This window comes from Anas platyrhynchos, chromosome 2, assembly GCF_047663525.1.
Source record: "Anas platyrhynchos isolate ZD024472 breed Pekin duck chromosome 2, IASCAAS_PekinDuck_T2T, whole genome shotgun sequence".
Lineage (NCBI taxonomy): Eukaryota > Metazoa > Chordata > Aves > Anseriformes > Anatidae > Anas > Anas platyrhynchos.
The window spans coordinates 31,435,604-31,460,712 of NC_092588.1; the positions used below are offsets into that span (position 1 = coordinate 31,435,604).

The window sequence follows — 25,109 nt, forward strand, 5'->3', positions numbered from 1 at the left end:
TAAAGTTCCTCTGTGGCTTGTGGAGAGGGCCGTGGTGGAGCGGGCTGTCTATAGAGGACCTCATTTATTTGATCTTCCTGATCAGGTGGCCTTTAGCGGACCCCAGTATGTCACCTATCTCTGCCCTCCCTTTAATCCTGACCCATTAGCTCTCAGCTCCTCATTCATCCCCAGGCAGAGCTCCATGCCCTCCAGCTGCTGACTGACACAGACAGTGATGAATCCCCCTCATCCCCCCTGCCTGTCATAGAATCATAGAATGGCTTGGGTTGGAAGGGACCTCAAAGATCATTGTAGTGGGTTTACGTGGCAAAGTTTTGGTAGCAGGGGGGCCATAGGGATGGTTTCTGTGAGAAGGATCTAGAAGCTGCCCTATGTTTGGTAAGGGCCCCATTGCTGACCAGAGCTGAGCCAATAAGCGATGTTGTTTTGCGCCTCTGTGAGAGCATTATTTAAGACAGGGAAAAAAAATGCTGCGCCACACAGCAGCTGGGAGAGTGAAAGGAGTGAGGAACGGCCTTGCAGGCACCAACGTCAGTGTGAGCCAGAAGTAGGAGCAGAAGTCCCCTGCTCCCTGCCGGAGCAGAAGTCCCCTGTGGCCTGTGGTGAGGACCATGGTGAAGCAGGATGTCCCCCTGCAGCCCATGGAGTACCACGGTGGAGCAGGGTTCCACGCTGCAGTCGGTGGAGGAGACCACGGTGGAGCAGGTGGACCTGCACCAACAGAGGCTGCCGCCTGTGGAAGACCCCTGCCGGAGCAGATTCCAGGCCGGACCTGTAGCCCATGGAGAGGAGCCCACGCAGGAGCAGGTGACCTGGCAGGAGCTGCTGCCCGTGGGGGAGCCAGGTTGGAGCAGTTTTCTCCTGAGGGATGGACCCCGTGGTACGGACCCATATCTGGAGCAGTTCTGGAAGAGCTGCTGCCTGTGGGAAGCCCACGCCGGATCAGTTCATCAAGGACTGTATCCCATGGGTGGGACCCCACAGCACAGGGGACGAGAGTGACCGAGAAAGAGCGGCAGAGAAGAAGTGCTGTAGACTTACCATAACCCCCATTCCCCCGTTCCCCTGCGTCGCTCGGGGGGGAGGAGGTGGAAGAGAGTGGATGGGGGGGAAAGGTGCTTTTGGTTTCTTTCCTTTGTTTCTCACTTCTCTCGCTTGTTAGTAATGAGCAATAAATCTTACTATCTATCTTCTTATGCTGAGTCTGTTTTGCCCGTTACAATAATTATTGCGTGATTTTCTTGTCCTTATCTCAACCCTTGAGCCCTTTTCACATATTTTCTCCCCATTCCTCTTTGAGGAGGGGGAGTGAGAGAGCGGCTGTGGTGGAGATCGGCTGCCCACTCAAGTGGAACCACGACAATCATCTAGTTCCAACACCCCTGCAAGGATGCCACCCACTAGATCAGTTTGCCCAGGGCCCCATCCAACCTGGCGTTGAACACCTCTAGGGCATCCACAACTTCTCTGGGTAACCTGTTCCAGTGCCTCACCACCGTCCGAGTGAAGAATTTCCTCCTAATATCTCATCTAAATCTCCCCTCTTTTAGTTTAAAACCATTCCCTCTTGTCCTGTCATTATCTGATTGAGCAAAGTGTTGCTCCCTATCCTTTTTAAGTCCCCTCTAAGTACTGAAAGGTTGCAATGAGGTCGCCCTAGTCTTCTCTTCTGTAGGTTGAACAGCCCCAGCTCGCTCAGCCTTTCTTCGTAGGAGAGGCACTCCAACCCCTTGATCATCTTTGTAGCCCTCCTCTGGACCCACTCTAACAGACCAATGCGTCCTTCTGCAGCCCATGAGGTACCACGGTGGTGCAGATCTCCATGGAGGAGACCACAGTTGCACAGGTGAACCTGCACTGGAGGAGGCTGCGGCCTGTGGAGAACCCGCAGTGGAGCAGATTCCAGGCCAGGCCTGTAGTCCATGAAGATGGGACCACACAGGAACAGGTGACCTGGCACAAGCTGCTGCCTGTGGGGGAACCATGTTGGAGCAGTTTGGTTCTGATGGATGAACTGCATGGTACAGACCCACATTTGGATAAATTCTTCAAGAACTCTCTTCAAGAGCTGCTGCCTGTGAGAAGCCCATGCAGGATCAGTTTGGGAAGGATAAGTTTGGGAATCCCACATGGAGCAGGGGCAGAGAGTGACCATGAAGGAATGGCAGAGACAAAGTGTTACAGACTGACCACGGAGCCCATTCCCCCGTTACCCAGCACCACTCAGGAGGAGGAGGTGAAAGAGGGTGGATAGTAGGAAGGTGTTTTTGGTTTCTTTCCTTTGTTTCTGACTTCTCTAGCTTGTTAGTAAAAGGCAATAAAACTTACTAGTCTCCCTACTCCGAGTCTGTTTTGCCCATGATAATTGTTGAGTGATCTCCCTGTCCTTATCTCAACCCTTGAGCCCTTTACATCATATTTTCTCCCCCTTTCCCTTTGAGAAGGGGGAGTGAAAGAGTGATTGTGGTGGAGCTTGGCTGCCACCTGAGTAAAACCACCAGAGTCTCTGCCATTCCTTCACAGTCACTCTCTTCCCCTTCTCCAGTGTGGGGTCCCTCCCATGCAGCAGCTCTTTAAGAACCACTCCAATACAGGTCAGGAACAGACAGTTATCCACAGGCAGCAGCTCCCCCCACATTCCCTGCTCCTGTGTGGGTTCCTCTCCACAGGCTGCAGCTCTGGCCCGGGACCTGCTCCTGCGGGCGCTCTCCATGGGCTGCAGCCTCCTCCAGGCCACATCCACCTGCTCTACCGTGGGCTCCTCCATGGACTGCAGCGTGGAGATCTGCGCCATGTGGGACCCATGGGCTGCAGCCTGCTTCACCATGGGCCTCTCCACAGGCCACAGGACAACTTCAGCTCTGGTGTCTGGAGCGCCTTCTGCCTTCCTTCTGCACTGACCTTAGTGTCTGCAGGGCTGTCTCACATTCTAGACTTCTCACAAAGGCTGCCCCTGCAAACCCTCACTACAAAAACTTTGCTACATAAAGACAATACACAACTTTACAAATGTCTGTGTATTTCCCTTACAGTTATTTAGAAGTGCTGTTCTTTGTACAACAAATGCTTCCAAGATGTCAGACTTTGTCCAACTAAAAAGAAACTAATATTTCAGCTCCCCAGGTGAAAAAACGTAACTAAGCTGGCAGTTAAAAAACAAAGTACATAGGAAATGTTTTGTCTTTATCAAAAGTCAGGAAATGTTTTTAAAGGAAAATCATACTCATTATTTAATGCAAGAGATATCACATAAGGCATATGTGATGAACTATCTCAAAATAATATTTTCCCAAACCTTGCACCGTTTCTCACCTTCGGGCAAGTTGTGAATCTCTGCAAATTATATTTTACGTATGTTCAGCAGAAAATTCATTCCAAAAGAAAAAGTCTCTAAAAAAAAAAAAAAAAAAAAAAAAAAACAACAAAACTATCCCTACTAAGTGTTCTACAACTTGGAGATGAAGGAGCTAATCCATTCCTTTGTTGTCTGTGTTCCAGGCTGTAACAAAGCCAAAGACAAGAAGAGACAGCAAGGGAACATCTTTTGTGCATTTTGTTCTTTCACTAACTGAGCACTGAGAGTTCACATATGATGGAAACATAACAGAAGGAAGAAAGACCAAAGACAATTTAGGTAGATTAGATAGACAACTTCTACTGAAACAGTGATGTAAAAGGTCAGAAAAAAAACAAAACAAAACAAACAAACAAAAAAAAAAAGCGCAAGAAACTAGGGAGGAACTAAGATGAGACAGTTTTAGACACATATTCACATATTTACTTATGAAGGACAATGAGCAAAGTCAGAACAGACAGTAAAGCAATGATAGCAAGAAGAAAAAAGATGCCAGGAAAAGACGTTAAACAAGAGGGACACGGACAGATGTGGTCAGCTGAGAGGAAGTAACGGACAATTCTGTACCTATATAATGTAGGAGCAGGATGTATCCTGCTCAGAAACTTGAACACAATCTGAGTCTATAATTCTCAGTTTTCAGTGGTCAGCAAAGCACATGCTTTAACAACCTGTAGAAGTCAGTGCAAATATAGATGACTGTCATTAGTTCTCTCTCAAACTAAGTAGCAGATCACAATGAACTATGTGAAAATCAATATAACTCCACATGATGAAAACTGTTTTTTGTTGTTGTTGTTTTTGTTTTAGTTGGCTTCACTTAAAAACTTTGCAATTCATATTGATAAAACTACAATTTTTATTAAAATTATTAAATCAAACTATTTAATTCCATTACCAAATTCAAAGTCATTTAAGAAAAATATCCTTCACAGTAAGCCAATTTATAAAATCAATACAGCAAAAGCAATCTTTGTATTTACCAAGTTTTCCCTGTCTAGATAATCAGACAGATAAAAGTGAGACTTGTCTTGATAAACATCCATGGCCCCATTTTTTATTCATTTAAATCTTTTTTGGTATATTTCATTGTGAGGGTGATAAAATAGCATGCTTTCTTCATTAGCTGCATGCAATGCTGAAGTGAAGTTTACAAAGAAGTTTGGATTTTAATGTTTAGCTTTGTATAATCATCAAATATAATGTAAACACTGTAGTATACCTGCTTTCATTAAAATTTGTACAAAGTAAGAGACACCTACGGTTTGAGAAACAAGTTAGTGTACATAATTCTGCAAAGATCTAAAGGACAAAAACTGCCAAGAACCTGAAGCGTCAATCTTAAAATGAGAAAGATACTACAAAAAGGTGCTTCCCCAAAAGAAAATGAGACACATACCTACAAACGAGACAAAGCATACCTTCCTTATCTCTAGCCACTGTTCTGAAGAATCATCTTCAGTCTCATATCAGAGCAATGTTGACTGAAAAACACAGAAAGCAAATTTGTTGCATTAACAGGTACCATTTCAAACAGTAACTTTTCAGATTAAAACTGCATTTTACAGATATGCAAAGAACTACAAAGCTGAAAAGAAGGATTATAAGACAGAAAGGGTGCTCTTCATTTTAAGAAATATTTCTATTGCTCTCCAAGGAGATTTATTTCATCCACCCTATAGCATGTGTCAAGAGTTACGCTGATCCTTCACTGGGAGCTAAGTACCCAATAGTTTTTACATTACCATGCACCACAATAGCAATCCTTGACATTGGTTATAAGTGTCAGACAGAACCTTCATTAATTGTCATCATCTCTAAGACATAAAAGAAACCCTCTCTTCTTGAATGTTATTACACAAAAAGTGTACGTTATCTATATACAGCAAGTGCAAAAATGTTTTGTACTGTAATAATAATCATTTAGAATATATGGGATAGAAAGTGTACTATTGTTAAACTGTCAGTCAAAACCCTTGTTATACAAGGATAGAACATCACATCCATCTATAACAGCCTTTTCTGTCAGTCAAACGTGTTGTTCTATACAAATCTAACATCCATTTGATTTTTAAATTGGCAGAGGCTGTAAAACATTATTCTGATGTGATACCAACGTGATCTAAGTTGCTGTTGATATCAGAACACAACAGAGGTTTCCTCTAAAATCCAGTTCTCCTCCTCCTTTTAGGTATCTGCATAACTTAGTTGATTTTGCATGTATAATTGCATGAATATTCATATTTTTTTCTTCCATTACATCACAAAGAACATACTTGCTGATAATCTCCTCTAACTTGAAATAATCCATAACGTGAAAATTCTATCAGTCTGATGAAAACATAGTACCCTAGTTTTTTACTAACACCCTAGAAAAAACAGCAAATACTCCTGTTTACCATTACATAAGTTCATTCAGAACTTAGCCCATTTAAACCAGTTATGAGCAACAGTGGCTTATGAAAATTGAGTTAAACAGCACTGAATTCCTATAGGATTTTTCTGTGACATTAGTTGCACAATGAACTGAATGGAACGAACTATTCTCTTGTAAAAGAATACAAAGTTGGACTCTGTCATCTTACTGAAAAAACAAACAAAAATAAAAGGGACAGAAATAATTCAAATTTGATTATAAGAGAGGAAAAGAAAAGAATAAATCAAGAAATGCTCTTTTTAGCCTATTTCCATACATAATGTCTGCAACTTTTGTACTAATGCACTAATTTTTGTACCTGGGATCAACACAAGTAGAGAAAGCACATCAAATCAGTCTCTCCAGCAACCACTAACAAATGAAGCCATATATTTTGTTCTATCTATGAAGTGTGCAAGTAGATGTAATAAATGTACAGGTTACCAAAAGCATTATTAGGCTTTCATGTCTTTTTTTTCTTTTTTTTTTTTTTTAATTATTATTATTAAGTTCATACAGGAATCATTAGTCTAAAGTAATTTATTACCCTCACAATTATTTGAGCACATGCAGCACAGCACACCTTTTTCCTTTGGTGTCTTTTAATGCAGTTGGCATACACAACAACTTTATGGAATACTTCCTAATGATCGACAGGATTCTAAAATCCTTAAGAGCTCTTAGGGCAAGGTCAAATGAATTGTTACTGAAATGGTATCACAGATCCGTTTTCCACTTGTATTGTTTTAGTAGCACCTACAGTCAAAAGTGAAGAGTACCTATGCCAGCTTTCAGACCCCTAAAGCTTGAAACTGTTAACAAAGGCACAGGACTATGAAACACAAAGGCTAAACTGACTTTAGTTTACCTATTCGGCTAGCTTTCTACAGAACTGGGGTAAGCGACTGGATACAGTAACATCACAACATTAAAGTTATATAATCAATTCAAAATCGGACTATAACTCAAATGAATCCCAGTATCCTGCTTTTGTTCTCAACTTCAACATTTTAACTTCCCATTAAACCACCTCATATTTCTGACTTAGTTAAAATTTAACTATTATATATAAAAAAAAAATAAAAAAATGTCTACCTCATTCCTTCTTGTTAAAACCTTAAGATAAAATCATTATACTTAATATAAAATGATTTTAAGGCAATTGGGAGTTCATGCATGAAAATTAAACACAGGTAATTAATGCAAATAGCATTTATTGCAATATTTGTTTAGTAGCATGTCAACTGAGGCTAAAATATAAAGCAGCTTGCATTAAAAGCTTGCATATCAATTCCTTGTAGTCTTTCCATTCTGAGAAAACTAATTTATTCAGTACAGTGCATTGTATATATTCTATTGTTTAGCCTTATAACATTCCACATGGCCAATCACGTTATGCTAACTACTTCTGCTTACATGCTTTTAAATTAAAGATAGGGATAAAATAGGGCTACTCAGCCTCAATTACCATTTTAAATATTTGAATTGATATACAATGAAAAAGTCTTCACAAAATACACAAATTACACAATCACAGAATGGTTGAGATTGGAAGGGACCTCTTATCCAAAGCCTGCTCAAAGCTTGGTGAACTACAGGAGGTTGCTCAGGTATGTGTCCAGTCAAGTTCTGAGTATCTCTGGGGATGAACACCCTAAAACCTGCCTGAGCAACTTGCTCCAGCGTTTAATCACACTTAAATGATAGGGAATATAATAAAACACTCACTTCGTGACAACTGGTAAAAATAATATAAGCATTGTTATACTAGACAAAGAGAAAAAATAGCTAAATTGTTTTTGAAGATGTTGATTATTCTCCTTAGAAAACTGGACTATAATTAGTATCCAAAATATGTATTTTTCCCCCATAGAAGCTTCCTTCATGAGAGGTCTGGTGCTTGACAATAAAAAGACATAGGACACAATCCCTATCTCAGTATGTCATCAAAAAAAAAAAAAGTTAGGAGAAAGAACCTCAAGTACACAGAAGCACAACTAAAATCTCAGCGGGTGGGGCGGTAGGTATGCAGTTGGCAAGGGTTATAAAACAAACCTGTTCCTTCTCTTTTTCTGGATAAGCATATGTACTAAAAATGAAGTGAGCTAGATTCAACTTTCATTTTCAACTTCAACAACGTTCTATGTATACTTAATATAACACTGAGAGGAATAACTAGTTCTTCATTAAAAGAAAAGAGTAATGGAGAAATAAACTCAGGTTACTTGATATAGGTATATATTGAAATTAATCTTTGAAATTCACATGATGAAGAAAAATGATATAAAAGTATCACACGTTTTATACATTGGAGTCAAAATCTGAAAGTATACTTACAAAACCATTCACAAGATTTTTCCATGTATTTCAAGATACTGAGACAATACCATCGATACCAGCGGAAATTTGTTGCTTTCTAATAAAGACTATGAGCCACGTAAATGCAAAATAAAATTAATCAGAATAGATGCAAGATCTTTATGTTACTTCATAAACAGCAGAACTGAATAACAAAATTGAGCATATATAAAGTACCTTCACCTGACACAAGAAAAGAAAAACTTAAACTGTGGAGGTTACCACACAATCTTTTCCTCCAGAAAGTAAATATTAAGATTCAATCTTTCACCAGATTTATACCTGCAAACATGACTACATCATAGTTAATTTTCAAACTTATGTAAATAGTGACAGAAGACAGCACACAAACTTTAATAGTAACAGTCAAATCCTAATCATGATTTTGATCAATAAAAACATCTAATGTGTATAAAATATGAAATGATTTGCCTACGATACAGCCTCTTCCACCAAAAAAAAAAAATAAATAAAAATAAAAATAAAAATAAAAATAATTCCCCTGCCTTATGCATCATAAAGTAATGGAACAGAATTAGTTCTGTCAGCAGATCTACATCTCCACCAGGGCTTTTGCTAGGTTTTTTGGTTAGGCTTTTTTTTTTTTTTTTTTTCCTCCCCACCTCCTGAGCTGTCATTATTATGCCAGTAGAACACAGTTGGATGGACTAGTCTTATGTTTTCAAAGCAGAGAACAGACATTAATTTATGTCTACATCACTATGAAGCAAGCAGGTATTTTACATATGGGGAAATCAAAGAAAGGTGAAGTGCTTTGTCTAAAGGCACTTAGAAGAAATGAGCAACAGAGCTATAATTAAAATTCAACATCAAGATTCATATTAATCCTCTAGACCTAACTGCCTTTTTCAAAGTGCATGATTTGGAACATCAAAAATAAGAATCAATTCAATTCCTCTCAGTGTACATGTTAATGATAAAATAAAACATTGCATTCATCTTCCTCTGCATTAGCATAAACAGTCATCCTTAGAAATCAAATTCACAAAACCATTTAGATTTTTAAAAGATATTTAAAAACAAAGTCATGTCACGGTTAAAATTTAAATTCTACATTTGATTTGGCCTCCACATCTATGTACTGAGAGACTCATAGGAAAAAAACACATACATACCAGGTATGTTAGTATACCAACTTATACTAGACTGATTTAATTAGTTTGCTTTCAACGCAAAGGTGCAGCACCTCAGCAATTATGAGATCGTTAATACAACAGAGCATAACAGCACCTTTAGAGGTCTTGTCTAACCTCTAGGCACACATATAACTCCCATTAAGGCTAATGGGAGTCACATGTGTGCATCCAAGGGAGAAGAGGCCCATTAAAACTGATACAACATATCCATTAATCTTCAGGTCACTCTTAAGGTCAAACATTATAAAAATGTTTATGAACAGTACTTACTAGGTATGCACAGTGGCTACTTTGGTTTTAGGACAGACCTGTGAGCAGTTAAGGCCATGGAAAATGTCTGCTTTAAAAGCATCACCACGTTTCAAGTAGTAGCATGGAAATTTGAGAGTGCTTTTCTATAGTGACAGAGGATGTTTTTCTATCTCCTGAAAGAATTAGAAGGATAGAAGTGACAGAGAGGTTAGATACAATGAAAACCTTGGACAAAGGTATGCTCTAGCTTTTCATTTCTCTTCCATCCCCCATGCTTTCCTTGTGTTTCAGTCCCTTAGTTGTGGTTTTCTGCTTCAGGAAGAACATTTAACTCCAGTGACTAAATTCCTAATCTGTGCAGTCTGCTATAAAGACACTACAAATAAGATTTTGATTACTGAATCAGCCACAAACCACTACAATTCAAGCACCACTTGCAGGTAGAAGGAGCATTGAAAGTTTTTCGAAGAGAAAGGTAATCTTAATTTGCTACCCCTTTCATTCTGCGTATCTGATTTATTTTTTTTTCACCACTATGGTATAGTTTAAGTAAGCACATTCTTTTCCAGCTTAGAAAAAGCTAATAGTACCTGTTTTCAGCCATTCAGTCTATAAAACTGATATAATTGGAAATGAATTTGCTGTCTTCATCCACATAGAGTCCTGGAGGAGAGAGAAATTTCTCAACAGCATGGAAGCCAGATGATATCCGTATGAACAGAGCAGAAAAAACAGCATGAGGAAATGTGATCGTCAGATGAGTATAGAAACATGGATAAAATTCATACATGAACTATCCATTTGTTTAGTGTTTCTTTCAAGAACTCGAGGGGGGGGAAAGGTGGCTTCATTACAGGTTCTGTACTCACGAACTGTTCTGAAACTTGTCTTCCAGAACCGATGTCAAAACTTCTATTCTGCATGCAAGATTCAGTGTCCTATTACAGGGTCTCTCTTTCAACCATTGACAACAGCACTACAAACTTGTATTCTGAAACCTCGTGTGACAATCGGAGATTGTCAGCTGTATCTGCAGTAGTGAGTCAAAACACAGGCAAGAAGCTGGAGAAGAATCTCACCTAGAAAGTATGGCTCCCAGAGAAAACCAGTAAATAAAATCAGCCCCAAAAGGATGCAGCACAGCAATCAGTCTTGAGCTACAGGTCCTCTATTGTTTTATGGTGGTATGTCCATTTCACACCACGTCTCACTTTGTGATGTTTATTAAAGAGCTGTATCAGTGCTTGTACCCTGCACATGGAAGCGTTCTTTGTTTTTAACTCAAACTTGCTGCCTAGAACCGCAACACCCAGCTTTCCAATGGGGTTTTCCACAACTGGAAGCGCATTAAGCCCAAGCTTTTTGTACAGAAATGACATCAGAAGCTCATTTCCACGCTCCTTCCGCGTTCTTCAGGTCAGCCCCTGCCTGAAAAGCAAGTCAGGCCAAAGCCCATGACCTGCTTTTAGCACGCGTGCTGAAGTGATTTATCTGCACACGCCATGCAGCAGCAGCACCTCCCTCCTCTCTCTTCCCCACCGCCCCCGCCCTGCCGCTCCCACCCTGCCGCTCCCACCTCCTCCTGCAGCAGCTGCCCTTCCCGCCCCGCCCCCTCCCCTCTCCCATTGGCTCCCCCGGCTCCCGCTGAGCCTTTTGATTTGCTTTCCCGCCTGTCAATCAATGCCCCGCCGCGGACACCATCCCGGGAGACCTTCCAGTGCGTCATCTCCACGGCCGCGGGCACTTCCTGTGCAGCCGCTCTAGGCGCTCACCTGGGGTATCTATCGCCGCCGCCGCCGCTGCTCTGGGCTGCGGACGTTGCCTCGGTGACCGCGGGCTGGTGGTGGCAGCGGTGTGGGGGAGGAGGCTGGGCCGGGGAGGCTCCGGCCGCACGGGCCTTCACGGGGAGGCTGCAGACAGAGCCCCCCGTGGCAGCCCTGCGGGTTGGGCCCGGCCACGGGGGCGGGCGGGCGTTGGGCCTGATGGCATCGGGCCCTGCTTGTGGGAAAAAACAAAACAAAATTTGTGGTTCTCCTCTAGCGGCCTGCCTGGGCTGCGCAGTGTCGTGAGGCCCGTCGGTGTGCTTCCTCCCGGTGCCTGCCTACCTGAGCACGCAAGGAGGCTGCAAGGCTTCCAGCTAGGCCCAAAGCGTAAGGTAAGAAAGGAGGGAGCCTTAGCACGTCGTCTGGAGAGAGGACAGGGTGATGGATTCGTTTGAATTCTTAGGCCGATGTCAGTTGAGAGAGTCAAACAATTATAGAGCTCCAGAAGTCTTTCCTATAACTATGGTCACAATCGCAGGTAACTAGCAATAGCACTAGAGGGAATGGCCTCAAGTTGCACCAGGGGAGGTTCAGGTCAGGAATGAGGAGACATTTCTTCTCAGAAAGAGTAGTCGAGCATTGGAATGGGTTGCCCAGGGAGGTGGTGGAGTCACTGTCCCTGGGGGTGCTTAAGGAAAGGTTGGACCTGGCATTTAGGGACGAGGTTTACTGGGTGATATAGGTGGTAGGGGATGGTTGGACCAGATGATTTTGGAGGTCTTTTCCAACCTTCGTGATTCTGTGATATACCTCAACTCATAGGTTCTTGCTGTTGAGGGGATGGGTCTTTGCCACTTTCTATTAACTCAGTTTTGTGTAGCCTGCAACTGTTTTGCAAACTAATGGTTTGTCACAAAGCAAATGGCGATTGCATCTGATGGCCAAGTAATTTAAGCAGAGAGATGAATTACATTTCATGACACAGTCACTACTGAGAATGAGAGGACTGCAAATGTCTTTAAATCCAGAGTTGTTGTGTTATCTTTTAACTGCCAGTGGGACGGAAATGTTCATCAAGGTCAAAGATAGAGAGTATGGCCACTTTGTAGTAAAACCCCATTCCAGTACAATCAAACAAATGGCTAAATATTTTGCAAGTTAATGAATTCTTGTCTGACTTGTTTGGAGCCATTATCAATATGCAGTTCAGCAATAGAAGCTGACAAAGCATTCAATTTGAGACTATTTTTATTTATTCTATGTGAAAAGGTATTTATTGATGCTTTCTGGTACAAACATTTTTTTCTCTTTAAGAATCTGTTTAATCTCAGTTTTTGATTTTCTGCATGGTGTCATTATCACAAGTTTATCTAATGAAGAATTTGGTAAGAAAACAGAAGTATCATTGATGGAATGTAACATACAGTAGAAATAAACTGTTAATGAGGAGTAACCATTCACACCTCTGAATTCTTTTCTGTCTGCTGACAGGGCATGAAGTCATCCACTGCAGTTACTTGATCTTGACTTGGGGGGATAACTTCACACCTACAGGGTAGTGTTTTTATATATATATATACATACATATATATATATATATATATATATATATATATATATATATGAACTCTTTAAAAAGCTTTCTCTCTCTCTGTTTTTTTTTTTTTTTTTTTTTTTTTTTTGTGGAAATGCAATAGGCCAGTAGGGTACATAAAGTCAAGTGTTGAAGGGATTCAACACTTAGGCTTTAGTAATATGGAAATAGATGATCGGAACATCTGCTGTGGTGGCTAGTGCTCTTATTGGAATACTTCTTTAGAATTAAAAAATTATGTTATCCACATACTCTGTCTTTGGAGATAATATTTCAGCACTTGGTCCATATATGTCAGCATAGATACATGTTGTACATGAAATATTACACCACAAATAGGCTAATCCAAACTAATATCCATTTCTGTAAAGGAAAAGAAAATCCTTTCAACGTCTTACCATCTTATACGTTAATATAATGTTTTGAAAATAACTCAGTGTATATGTACATATTAAGTACAGTACATTCTAAAATTACATTAATCTGGGGACAAAACAGAAGAGGCAAAACTCTAAACTAAAACTTACTTCAGTTAAGTCCCTTTAACTTCTAGTCCTGCATGGGTTTAAACTTGTGTTTTTATTTGTTGAGATCATCCTTTCCAGACCTCAGATGAAGAAAATTAAGAGTTTCACTGGAGTTTTAATGGGAATGAGTGTTGATATAATTGGGTAAACAGTTAAAATTAGACACCACATTGAATTGTTAAAATTTACTTCTGTTGCAAATGTTGCAAAACTGTAAAGTAATAGAGGTCAACTTACACATTACATAAGTACAAGCACATAAAGTATCATCCTCTGAACTTAGTTTAAGAAAAGTTTAACCTCTTAGGTAATGGACCTTCAGATGCATTATAAATTCATTCTCTGATTAATAAGCTGTAAGGTAGCTTGAATGGTATGCCCCATTTCATGATGGTGGATTAGTAAGGATAAAGCAAGATACATCAAACATGAGTTTAAGGATACAAACCCTTATTAAAAAGCAAAAGTAAAATTGATTCAACTTAATTTCATTATCTAAGGAGAAAAATGCATTTGCAGATAATTCTTCAAAAATGCAAACATTGCTGCCTTTGACTGATACACTATACCAGAAATCGCAATCATAGAATATACCATGTTAGAAGGTAACCACAAGGATCATCAAATCCAACTACTGGCTCTGCACAGGACTTCTCCAAAACTATGTCATGTGTCTGAGAGCATTATCCAAACACTGCTTGAACTCCAGCAGGCTCAGTGCCATGACCACTTCTTCCCTGGGAAGCCTATCCCAGTGCCTGACTACCTCTGAGGGAAGAACCTTTTCCCAATATTCAGCCTGACCCTTCCTCCCCTGTCCCAGCTCCATGCTGTTCCCTTGGGTCCCGTCACTGTTCCCAGAGAGCAGAGCTCAGTGCCCTTTGTGAGGGAGTTGCAGGCTGCTGTGAGGCCTCCCCTCAGTCTGCTCTTCTCTGGGCTGAACAAACCAAGGGACCTCAGCTGCTCCTTATACATCTTGCCCTCCAGACCCTTCACCATCTTCATAGCCCTCCTTCAGGGACACTTATAGTGTTCTTATACTGTAGTGCTCAAAACTCCACACTGCGCAAGGTGAGGCCATGTTAGTGCAGAACAGAAAGGAACAATCACTTTCTTCAGGATAAATACGTGTAGGTAAAATGATTTGGCTTGATAAAGTGCTCAATAACTGAAAGTGAATCTAACAACTCTAGATAGAGCAAAATCAACTCGTTTGGTAAGATAACTTTGCTTCTGAGTGTTGCACCTTTTCTCTTTTCAGATTGAATGTCTTTTGGGCAAGGAGGGTGTTAGTTTGTGAGGGAATTTTTTTGTTTGCTTGAGAGCTTTGTGTTTGTCTCCTTTTAGATTTTTTTTTTCTTTTTTTCCCCCCGAGGCTGTAGATATCACTTCTTTTCTTTTGTTAGTGAAGGCGGTGACTCACAGAAAGCTTTTGATACTTACTGTGATTCAGGACATGTAGGAAGCAAATGTTCCTGTGACCGACTAGATGAAACTCAATTAAAACTTGCAAACAGGTATTGATAGTGTATAAAGACTTCCTTAGACAATTTATAGAATAGGAAAGGTAATTTCTGTACTCTGACACTGTTAGTAATCTGAGGACCTCCATTTGTGCTTTTGACATCAAATGCTGTGGTGCAAGTCAAGAAAGACATTTGATCTTCTCTAGTGTTTAATCTTTTATAGCTTATAGTCTTTTATAGTGACAGTTCTGAAAACTACTCAAGGCTGCTACTCAGAGAATATTTGGGAAGGAAGGAGTGAAACGAATTTATGACTATTGAGTATCAATATCATATGACTACACAGTAATCAATATAAAAAAAATATATTGTAGAGTGAATAAAAATGTAGGTAATCAAAGGGAGGGAGTGATGTCTGAATCCAGTATGAGCATTTATCTTGTTATAGTAATTCATCACATGGTATTTCAGAAATAAAACACTTTCTCCCATTTAGAATATGTGATAATAAGAATGTATTTTACTATTCTTTTAGAAAATATTGAAGTCATTTTATAGCTTTGAGGTTCAGAGAGAGTATGAGGAAGGAGAAGAGGGAGGAGATGAACAAACATCTAAAGGAAAACCTACTCAGTTAAACATAGACAAATCATTCAGCAATATCAGCTTATGAAATAAATAGCGTTGTTACCTGAGCTTTTTTTTCCATGTTGGTTATAATGGCCTACTTTTCTTTTTGAATCCCATAACACTATTGCATTTGCAATCTCTGTTTATTCATTTTCACTGGGATTAGAAATCAAGATTTTTATTAAAAAAAAAAAAAAAAAAAAAGAAATTGCATTAGGAGAAATGTTGCTAGCAGGCCAAGGGAGTTGGTTGAGGTTAAGCATCTTTTCTCCTCAGCGCTGGTAAGGCCAGAGTACTGTCTCTAGTTCTGGACTCCTCAGTATAAAGCAGTTATGGAGCTACTGGAAAGTAGTTAGTGAAGGGCTACACATGCAGTTTAGGGATTGGACAATCTCACGTATGAGGAAAGGCTGAGGGCTAGGAGTGGTAACCATGGAGAGGAGTAGGCTCAGGATGAAACTCATGGTTGTACCTGCAGGGAGGGTGCAAAGAGAGCAGGTTCTTTTCAATGGTGCCCAGTGCCAGGACAAGAGGCAATGGACACAAAGTGGAACACAGCAGGTTTTCTCTGAACATCCTTTACTGTGTAGGTGATGGAGCATAGGAACAGGTTGCCCAGAGAGGATGTGGAGTCTCTCTCCTTGAAGATTTTCAAATGTTCTTGAAAACAGTCCTGGGCAACCTGCTTGAGATGACCCTGCTGAGTTGGACATCATAAGCTTACAATAAACACACTAATCCCTTTTTATTGCACGTGTTATCACATTTATTAAAAACTGAAAATTTAAAAAGCAGGGAGGAGGAAATAGCAATCCAGAATTCTTCTTGTTGTTATTAGTTTACAGTAAATATGCAAACAATTATTTGTCAACCCAGTAGTTGAATTTTGCAAGCATATTGTACTTTAGGAAACTCAGAGAGGGAAACCCCTTTTACTACTTTCAAATGACAGAAGAAAAAAAAAATCCAGCAAATCTCAAGAGAGGTCTGTTTTTCTTTAAATTACAGTCAACTCTATCCTGTAAGTACTGTTAAGTGTATGTTGTTCCTTCACATTATGGGTGTACTTAGCTCTGTACAAATATATTTGTCTTATGTATATGTGTAGCATATGCTAAACTCATAAGAAACAAAAAGGGTATTTTCGCAGTTGTATGTAATGTGTGCTGTTAGCTGAAGTTCATTTGGCCAATTAAAATTGTTCTTTCCTTAGAACATGTTAATGTGTATTTCCTCCCCACAGGGGCTGGTTTCCAAATGTGAACTTTTCAGGCGGAAGGTCCAAGTTCACAAATTTATAACAAATAGAGGGTGAATTTAATATTTCAGTGTAAATGATGGTAACTCTTTTATCACAAAGCCACTGTATTGCTGCTGCACTTAATGATGACAGCCCCTAAAATTTGTTATGTATTTTGGAGTACAGTGGATTACTTCAGTATGGTATTTTAAAGCAAGCTGCTTATTCTGCTTTGGTTTTGTTTTGGTGTGTTGTTGTTTGTTTGTTTTAGCGTAATAGAATAGATACTTTTTTCACATAGACCAGTACAGGGGGAAGAGAATAGATGTGGTACTGCATCTCTAGAACTAGTATGCTGTAAACACCAGCTAGTCCATAGCACTCCCTATACTCTTTCAGTAGTAAAGTTAAAAACAGTGGATTAGAGGGGGAAAAAAAAGTGTGTTCTACTAAAAGGCTGCAGACTCATGAGTCAGATAGGGAAACTGGAAGACTGTCCTACTACTTCTTCAGGTGACTTAACTGTCTCTTGCAACCGTGTGTTTGTACTATGTCTACAAGCATTGTTAGTGCATATCTAAACTTTGCAAGCATCTTCAGGAGAGGGAGAACAAAAAGGGTACTGTCTCTTTGCATATGGCTCTCTCAGAGACAGTGGTAGGACTTGTTTGTTTGAAGGTAAAAAGCAAGACAATTTGAAAGTCTAAAATTAATTCAGAAAAAGAAACTAAATGTGGATTTTTCAGAGGAAGAAAGGGTAAAGATAATGAGTAAGAAATAAAATTTGAGAAGGAAGAAAAAGAACAAATATATAACACAGGAAAAGAGAGGAATAATGACAATGGAGCAACTCTTAATTCATGGATTGACTCTGACTGGGTCTGAGCACTTCCTCTTTTCCCTGCAGCAAAGGACCTGTGGAGATTTCTAGCCTTTAGATGCAAGTTCATATTCATTGAATTTGTATTAGTATCTGCCTGGGAAAAATACAACTAAAAATGCTGTCTCTGCCCCTGCTTATCTCCACTGACTTAGTGTCTGCTAATATTGGCAGTGGAGTTGGAAAAGAAAGAAAATAAATCAAGTTCAAATTCTAAGAAAGCTTGAAAAATATGTTCAAAAACAATATTATTCAAAACCAATGTTACTAATTCTATAAGCAGAAGAGCAGGCAGGAGATATCACAGGAGGGGGCTGGCATGAAGAAAGGAAATTTTTCTGGAAAGGAAATTAATGTAGGGCTATGACTCTGTGGGGCATAACTAAATCATGAATGTGGATTTGTGCTGGAATTGCAGAAGGACTAAGAAGCTGTCAGAGGTGTACAGCTCAGGTTGCATGGTAAGGACGTTACTGTTCCTTTTCAAATCTGCTACTTGTAATATGTGTGCGCACCCCTGCTAGTAGAATCTGAAATGCTAGTGAAGATACAGGATTGAAGAGCGTGTAAGATCTGGGGACAGTGAGCACGTCTGATTTGCTAAGCGTCCTTATTAGTCCATGTATGCCAAACATTTCAAACTAAAATCATTACCAAAGAGTTAAGAGTTGAGAGAAAACATGTCGTATTCTTTATTTAAGCAGAGTTGCCTCTCACCTGCAAGATTGCCTGAGTCCTACAGCTTATACAGACTTATACAGGTAATTCTTTGGGTTCTTTTAATTTTCAAAAGACAACAAAAAAAGTTCCAGTGTGCAGATTTACGCTATTTTAGTGCTATCCTTGCACACTCAATGTATTAGGCTTGAAGACTGAAAGAGCGGTTCAACTCATTAAATAAAAGGCTTGGTTTTCTATCTCCCTGTTGATTGGTGGCAGATGCAAGAGTATGTCAAAGGCAGACAGTCTTGTGAGTGCTCGTTTATTTCTTGGCCTGATGTGGGGCACACTGATGTTGCATGGGTCTTCCATGATGCTGGGCTGACTGGTTTGTGTACCAAAACTGGAGAAAAATAAATTGAAACAATTGAAACAGGATTGTTTTCTGCCTCATCAACACACTAAAACAGTTCAGCAGAGAGTGTTGGTGCTAGTCTGCTTAAGAAAAGGGGAGAGGGATAGGAGCTATACCAGGTTGGATTAAGATGGGAGGGAGTAACTAGCTTTCGGAAATTCCATCAGCTTATATTTCTGCAGAACTGGAGCCTAAAAAAATGAGATATATGCTGATGTAAAATACCATTCTTTATCTTTTCAGTAGTTGAGAGTTCTTGTCTATAGTTAGATCCAATTATTATTGTTACACCATATAATGCAAGACCAAAACTTAAAACTGATGGTGAACAGGCATAACTTCATATTGATGAAGGGCCTTGGCTTTAATGTGCTGTAAATATATACAGTCTTTGGTTTTACATATAGTACTTCTTTTGGTACAGATGTGGACAAAGGTTAATTATGAGTTAGCTATGCGTTTAGGACAGATTTTACTTTTCTCATCTAATAAGTATTTCTAATAAAAGGTTAAAGGACATTATGTTCCTGCGGTGCAGTACTTGGATCAGCACTTGCATACTACTGAATATTCATGACTGTGCAGTTGGTATGCATATGTGTGTCAAAAGAAAGATGGAATAAAATCTGAGCAATGACTGTGTTTGCAAATGGTGAAGCTAAGGTATGTATAATGCAAGATTTCAGTGTTCTGTCATCTGTGGTAAATTATATTTAATTGTATTTCAGTATGTAGAACAGGCATTGCTTCTGAGTCTCTTCTATATATCTTAGTCTTCATCCTGGGATTTCCAGAACTGTCTGGTGATCCATTCATACAGATCAGACAGAAGCAGAACAGAAATACAGCAGAGCTGTGAAATGGGAATTTAAGCAAGATTCCTTTTTTTTTTTTTTTTTTTTTTTTGTAGTATGGAAGAAAGGCATGGAGGCCACAAAACCAATGCATAAAATTAGCATCGGCACTGTGCATGACAAATAAGGCTATGTGACATACAGAGTCCTTAAAACAGGTATTACATGTTAGTACGCATAAGGCCAACTTCTTTGGTAAGTAACAGTAACCAGCAAATGAGTAGTTATGGCTATTACTGCCCACAGTGTGCCAACAGCCACTCATTCACGTTCTTCGAACCATTCTGAAAGGGAGCTGCATACCTTTGCCATAGTGTGATGTTTTACCTACTTAGCACAAAGGATGGCACATGTAAGCTTTGCATTCTTTTCACTTTTACATGTGAAATGCATTGTAGACTTCTGCTTATCAATCCGTATATCAGAACGTGGTATTCTTATCATAACCAAAATCTATTCAAACACAAGGATATTTGTCTCATCTGCTGATGTGATTGTCAGTGGTTGAGACCTACGTTTGTAGCATAAGGGATCCCTTGTGCTCATACCTCCTGATACAGGTTTAGTCAAAGACGTCTTTCTACTTAACTCTCTTAGTCTCAACTCTGTCAGAGTGCTTCAACCAAACCCTCCACCATTTTGATTTAACTACAGTAAATACAAGGTATGTCTTCAGACAGTTCTCATTACCTACTACTGTTTTCAATTGAAAAATGTCAATATCATTTATTAGGCATATATTTTGGCTCTCCATCTTAGTGTTCGAGATGTGTTTTGTTTTTTTTTTTTAGAAAATCCTCAAGAAGTTACCATGCAGTGTCTTCTGTCAAGTTTTTTTTTTGTTTTTTTTTTTTTAACATTCAATTAATTAAGAGCAACAGCAGTTAGCAGTTCAGCAGGGAATGGGAATTTACTTGTGGAATTGATGCATCCCTGTAGAGATGTTTGCAATTTAACATGCTATGGAAAAGGATGACAAGAACATAAAATTAGGGAAGAAGAGGAAATGGAATATGAGGTAAAGAAGAATAAGGATTGCATGCAATTTATTACATGCTTCTTATTTAATAAATTAAAATTAGAGACATATCCAGAAATTTGGAAGGATGATGCTATCTATGCCCATTATACTGCAGGGAATGCAAATATATAATCAGTGTTTCTTCCCTTCAGTTTAACATCACAATGTTTACAAGGTAATACTTTAAATATGCTGGAATTAGACTCTCAGATTTAGGTGTTTGGTTTTTGTTTTTTTTTTTACCTAATAATATGTCTTTTAAGAGTGCTGACTCATCACAGATTTTTCTGAAGTCGGTGGGAGCTCTTAGCACTCAGTGTATCTTTAACTCTGTCCAATAAAGGAATTCTGTCTCAGTTGCTAGAATTCATTGACAGAATGTGTTGCATTGATGCAGGATTTTCAGTTTCCATCAAATACTGACAGAAATGACGGATGAACAGCTTCTAACAGTGCAGCACTTTTTGTACTGCTCTTCATTACTGTTTTATCAATTCTGGCTCTTGCGAGCTGGTTTTGATTTTGTAACTTGAAGCCCTAATATTTTGACTTTGCCAGGTTGTTTATGGAAGATAAGTCAATGAGCTATCGTTGTTTTCTTTGCTGTCTCGAGGCATTCGTCAGTTGTTAATCTCTTCTATCACATTGTATGAAATCTAGGTTTGCTGAGTTGAAGTTGGAAAGGCAACCTATGATTCGAATGTATTTTTGTCTTGCATTTGGTCTTCTGGCATTCAGTGTAAATGTTGTGGTTTAACACTGGTAGGCAGCTAAGCAACACACATATGTTCTCCCTCTCCTCAGCAGGACAGGGGCAGGAGAGAATATGAGATGGATGATAGAGAAGCAGTGTAATGAAAGGAGAAAAGAAAAAGAAGAATAGGCCCTGCATGGAAGCAAAAGGAGAAGAAAAAATACTCTCAACTTCCCATCAGCCAGTGAAGTTCATCCATTTCCTGGGAAGCAGGCCCTCAGTATATACATGGTAGTTGCTCCAGAAGACCTTCATAAGGAGTGTCCCCCCATCTCTTTCTCCCCACAGCAATGATGTTACAGTGTGGGATATCCCTTTGGTCAGTCTAGGTCAGCTGCCCTGGCCATGTCCACACCCCACCTCTTGCCCACCTTCAGCCTACTGGCTTTTGCAGGGGAGTTGGAGAAACAGGCTTGAAGCTGTGCCAGCACTGCTCAGCAGTAGCCAAACATCAATGTGATATCAACACTGTTCTAGCTACAAGTGCAAAGCACAGACAGCACGGTAAGGGCTGCTGTGGGGAAAGTTAACTCCATCCCAGCCAGACTCAGTACAGTCGCATTCTGGAATTTGTTACTAGTTGCTCACTCAGCCTCTTTAATAAAAATACTGATTTCATCTATGGGATTCATTCAGTGTATTCCTTTGTTTTTTTGACTTCTAAAAATATTCCTGTTTCCCAGGAATATCAGAAATAAATGACATCTTCTGTAAGTGCAGTGTATTAATGATATTTCAATTAGTGCTAGTAGCTATTTCAAATGGTTAAAGAGTCACTTTGTTCTTTACAAAATGATAGGTGTTTAACAGATGCATATCAAAATCCAGACAGTAATACAACATCAATCTTCTGTAAGGTTATTTTAGGTAATGATGAAGTGATGTTATTTATACAGTGATTAAGAGACAACGCAGTTGGGGCTTCCAATTAGTCTTTGATCTGAGAATATTTCTCTCTGCAGTTGAAGAGCAAGAAAGAGATGAGAATTAATGATAAAACGTGGTTTTCAGCATCTGGGGTCTACGTTTTGTATTTTATTATGAGGGTAGATGTAAAGGAAGATTTTGTAAGTAAATGCATACCTATAGTTTGATTTCTCATCTCTAACATCTATTGATTTCAAATTGACATCTAAAACATCTACTATTGAAATAAGTGAACAGTTAAACAGAATATTTCTTCACTAAACATCAAAAAAACCACTTTGCACTAAAAAAAATCACAGCATTCTTGTGACTGACACAGAATCTTGAGTCCAAGGCCCATTCAACACAAGTTTTTCAGCAGACAACACAGCATTAGAAAGAGGACCTCTGTGACCATCTATCTGGGAGATTTAAGCTTTTGTTCATACTAATATTTCAATTCTGCACTCATCTTCCACATATCTGTCAGATTATCAGCGATAGCCCAATACAGTATAAATATGGAAGAGGTCAGGACACTTTTTTTTTTTTATACTTCTCCTGATGCCTCATTTAAGACGTTTTTTCAAAAATTTGATGAGTAAAGAAAGTAAGTTCAAGCAACTATTCACTGTTCTATAAAGCTAATCTGGAAAGCAGAATTACAGGAAGAGAGTGAAGTCTTGCTGACTTAGTAAGATAGAGTTCATTTGTATGCAAAGATACTATTTTATCTTAAAAACTTTTAGCACTTATGAAAATCCTACAAGTAAACACACAAAATCAAAGAGTTTTCTGAGCAAAAATAATACTGATTATTAGGGATGAATGTAAAGGAGGAGCATAAGAATGTGATGATAAAATCAGTGACTCCAAAGAATAAAATATGTGTCAATTTACAAAGCAAAAGAATAGAACCAATGAAAGGGTCCAAAAATCTAAGCAAGAGGCAGCGTACAGGGTCAATTACCTAGATCTCTTATTTAATAAGAAAAGAGGACAAGTAACAGACTTTCAGATACTGTGTTTAGTTTGTAAGAGATATGTTGTGACCTGCTACTTCAGAAAATTAATTTTAGACAGAAAAAAAGAGTAGAACTGAAGCACAGAAGAATAGCCTACGGAATCTTAATATAGATGCACTCAAGAGACAAATTCTAATAAAATTCTTCTTAAGATGACTGTGGAATTAGGCACTGCTGATTTTATTTATTTATTTGCTTAACATTCTAGAGAGTTAAAATAACCAGAAAAGTGCCAGAGGTTGTCTGTGTCTGTGTTTGTCTCTTCTTTCTTTTGTTAAGAGTTATCGAAGCTGTTACTTTCAGTTCCAAATTAAGGTTTAGTAGCAAATATTTTAGCAACTAATTTGTACCTTGAAGTACTCAGAAGAGAAATTGTAAAACAGACAGTATATTTTGACCCATACATGTTTTTAAAAAAATCTTAATATTCATCTCTTAGAAAGGATGGCAAGCTTAGTAAGGGAGAAACTTTAGGTACGATACTACTTCATTTTAATAAAGACTTTTTCCTCACATAAGCAAGCTGGTGAAATATAATATCAATATTGCCCCCATTAGGTGGTGATATTATCAGCATCAAGTTGAGAAATTGCCTTTATAGGGTAATTATCTATAGTATCCTGTCTAAATGGAAAGGCACTAATGAGATGGATGATTGAAGAGAACACACTTACAAAAGTTACTGATGTTGTTAAGTGGAAGAGAGGTTGAAAATTTTGTTTTTTTTTTTTTTTTATTTTTTTGTTGTTTGTTTTAACATAAGGTCTGAATCCAACACACTCTTGATGAATATCTCTGAAATCAATGAAATGAAATGCAATGCGTTTCATGCAATGCAACCATAAAGCACTACGTATAAAAGGAAAAGCATATATAAATACAAATCAGGAAATAATTACTCAGTAAAATGACAGAAAAGGATCTGAAGATATTGTAGACTTCAGTTTAAACACTAACTATGCCACTGAAAAAAAAAAAAAAAAAGCTTTATTCTGGAGGATAACAACATATTGTAGGAAATAGTATATTGTCCTGTTTGGCAAGTCTTCTGTATACTGTTGGTCTTCTCAGCATCCCCACCATTTTTTTATCTTGAGAAAATGCAGACAAACTAGAAATTCTTCTGTGATGTTGTTATTCGTTTCTCCGGTGGAATGAAAACCATCTTTATTTATAGCAAGAATGATTTATATTGAGTATGAGAAACAGTTTTTTGTGTAATTAAAACACTCTAACAGTGATAAAACGCTGTAACAGACTACCTAGAGAAGTTCTGGAATCTGCTGATTTGGTAGTTAAAAAACTTTCTCTAGGTATGTCGCGTTAAAGGGGTGTAGCTGATTAACCGTTACGGGTCCGGTTGGATTCAGAGTACTGAACCAGTCGGGCATTCACCAAAAACACATTAACCGCCTGGGGGTCCAGTCAGACATTCACCAAAAACGCATTAACGGTCTGGGGGTCCGTTCGGACATTCACCAAAAACGTAATAACTGCCTGGGGGTCCGCTCAGACATTCACCAAAAACGTATTAACCACCTGGGGATCCATTCAGACATTCACCAAAAATGCATTAACCGTCTGGGGGTCTGGTTAGATTCAGAACACTGAACTATCACGGATAACCACCCTCACCCTAGTTGCATTAATGAGAGCTATCACAATGCAATCAAGTATGGTTTATTACAGCAACAGATAATCAGGTTCTTTTGGATTGCCGGTGATAGTGACTATCTGCAAAAGCAAGCTAGTATGCATGAAATACACAGGTGTTATAGGTGTTACAGGTGTTGTAGGTGTTACAGATGTTACAGATGTTATAGATGTTATAAG

At 39.0% G+C, this 25,109-nt stretch overlaps 1 protein-coding gene and 1 long non-coding RNA gene across 23 annotated transcripts in view; both read left to right on the forward strand.

Moving 5' to 3' along the window:
* Positions 1-9,641: 9,641 nt before the first annotated feature.
* LOC106019203 (uncharacterized) lies at positions 9,642-10,795 on the forward strand. Its single transcript, XR_001193854.4, has 3 exons — positions 9,642-9,777; positions 9,860-10,016; positions 10,201-10,795. It is a non-coding gene; the product is annotated as an uncharacterized lncRNA (long non-coding RNA).
* A 397-nt stretch (positions 10,796-11,192) lies between these two features.
* Positions 11,193-25,109, forward strand: part of PEX2 (peroxisomal biogenesis factor 2) — a 56,113-nt gene continuing 42,196 nt past the window's right edge. For 2 of the 22 annotated variants that reach the window (XR_003495731.3, XM_027452369.3), the window contains exons 1-2: positions 11,193-11,318; positions 11,582-11,696. The gene's annotated coding sequence lies outside the window, so the exon portion shown is untranslated. The other 20 variants (XR_011807446.1, XR_011807447.1, XR_011807450.1 and 17 more) reach the window with 20 other exon arrangements.